The sequence below is a fragment of the Heteronotia binoei genome, chromosome 10 (assembly GCF_032191835.1).
Source record: "Heteronotia binoei isolate CCM8104 ecotype False Entrance Well chromosome 10, APGP_CSIRO_Hbin_v1, whole genome shotgun sequence".
Taxonomy (NCBI): Eukaryota; Metazoa; Chordata; class Lepidosauria; order Squamata; family Gekkonidae; genus Heteronotia; species Heteronotia binoei.
In genome coordinates, this window is record NC_083232.1 from 47985458 (window position 1) to 47987984 (window position 2527).

Here is a 2527-nt window from a genome sequence, read left to right on the forward strand (position 1 = left end):
TGAAGAAATACAGTGATGCATCCTGCAAAGCAGAGACCACTTGAGGTATTACACAACTAATGTTACTATCCTTTAACAATCATTTAGTGACAACAGTATTCTGGGTACTGCAGGAACAAAAATCCTGCCTTTTATAGCACTGGCTCAGTGAACATATATATATATTTTAAGTCAACATACTTAAATACAATAAACAATTTTATTTAAATAGCATTGTCCTCTACCAAATGGCACTCAGAATACTATATTGAAAGTAATACAATAAGGCAGCAAGCCTACACAGGCCTACTCAGAAGTAAGTACTATTTTATTCAGTGGGGCTTACTTCCAGGAAAGGTTCACAGGATTGCAGCCTGTAATTTCTAGAAGGGGGAAATCAAGCAATATGTTTATGAATAATACTGCCTTTTGTTTCTGGGGAAAATGGGATTTCCTTCACTGGATTCACTGCCTTCAGAAAAAGATCTTTGGATCCTGTGTGGAAACTAGATAACAAATGCATAATTACTGTGTGTGGGAAAATTTATAAAGGTCACAAATGAGATGCTTAATTGCACTTGAACCACTAGGACAGAGTAGGTTTTCAATAAAAGAAAACAGAGGGTGTGCTGAATCAGAGCAAGAATGTGGAAACAGGTGAGATTTGCCATCTCACTATACAGAATAATCTCAGATTTCAGGACAATATGACCACAATTACAGTTGATACATAGTTTTTGGATTAGACAGGAATTGTCTGTCCAAACTAAGCAAGTCTCAGTGAACGAACATCTGTTGACCATAGGGGACAGTTCTGAATGTGTAGCCAATATATTTATAGCAATTTAAGCTTGAATCAGATCTCTCATGTACCAAACCCCTGAACTCCACGTGATGTGTGTTTATACAAAAAGAGTGACTATGGATGGATTATTGGATGGAGTACTATATGTAACTTTCGTAATGTGTGAAACATTAGCTTTTTTCTGTAAATTGTGTGAAGTCGGGTACCTTTAATCAGGATTATGTGCAACATGTTACTTTAATTACTCTTGCTGCTGCGGTGCTCTGAGAGGGAGCCTTACTAGACACATTGAAATCAGTTTTGGAGGTCTTTGGACACCAAAGGTGAATATTTTGGAAATATCAATACAAGACAGTGTGAACCCAAGGCCTCTGATAAATGTGTGTTGCACTTTTGTAGACAGTCATTTGTTAAGTCAGCACTTGAGGAAGTAATTTATTCTGAAACACAGTCTGATATCAGCTAACAACGCATTGAGAACATGAGCACATCTTGAAACCAACTATCATTGGATGAAAATTCTGTTTGAAAAGAACCAGAGCACTGAATGCTGGAAAGAGGATTTTGAATTCCAGAGTTCCACCTTATTGTACCTTGGCTTCTGTGGACTATCAGTACATTGGATGGTATTCTCTTACGAATTTGTCATGTAATATTCTGGTGTTTATGAATACTGATCATAGGATGTTGAATGAATGAAACACATTATATTGGATTGTTATAGTCTTCATTGCTTTTTCATACAGTAGTTTTTGATTACTTTTTACTGTTGTGGCCATTTTATTCCTTGTCCTCCTGAGAACTGACAGCAGTGTGGAAAAAGACAATTGGTGAACTGACTCCAATGACCATTGCTGATGAAGGGTGAATTCTAGAAGAGTTCCTAGAGCTTGGTTATGCTTGCTCCAGGATACCAGTGGGCCTTTCTAGGGCAGTGGCCCACTGGGAAATTTCCCTAAAAATTAAATGGCCAGTCCACACTTGCACTCACTTATAAGTCTGCATATGATATCCCTGGATAAGTATTATCAAAAATTATCCCTGGATAAGTATTATCAAAAATTGTCCAGTGTCCTTTTATTTTCTACTCTTTTTCTACATATCTTCTGAACTTTTTCCACTCCATCTTAAAAACTTCTACATCATAGTCTCTTAAAATTCTTGTTAATTTGTCCATTTCACTCCACGTCATAACTTTACAATCCAATCCCATTTCTCTGGTATTTTTTCTTGCTTCCACAACTGCGCATACAATGTCCTAGCAGCTGAAAACAAGTACCAAATTATAGTTCTATCTTCTTTTGGAAATTTTTCCATTTGTAATCCCAACAGAAAAGTCTCTGCAATTTTCTTAAAATCATATCGCAAGATCTTAGAGATTTCTTGTTGAATCATCTGCCAATACTTTTTTGCTCTTTCACAAGTCCACCACATATGGTAGAAAGAACCTTCATGTTTTTTACATTTCCAACATCTATCTGGCATCTTGTTGTTCATCTTTGCCAATTTTTTAGGAGTCATATACCATCTATACATCATTTTAAAACAGTTCTCTTTAAGACTATGACACATCGAGAGCTTCATAGAGTTCTTCCACAAGTATTCCCAAGTTTCCATCTGTATTTCTTTATTTACATTAATTGCCCATTTAATCATTTGAGATTTCACTACTTCATCCTCCATAGACCATTTTAAAAGTAATTTATATATTTTTGAAATTAATTTTTCATTATCTCCAAGCAG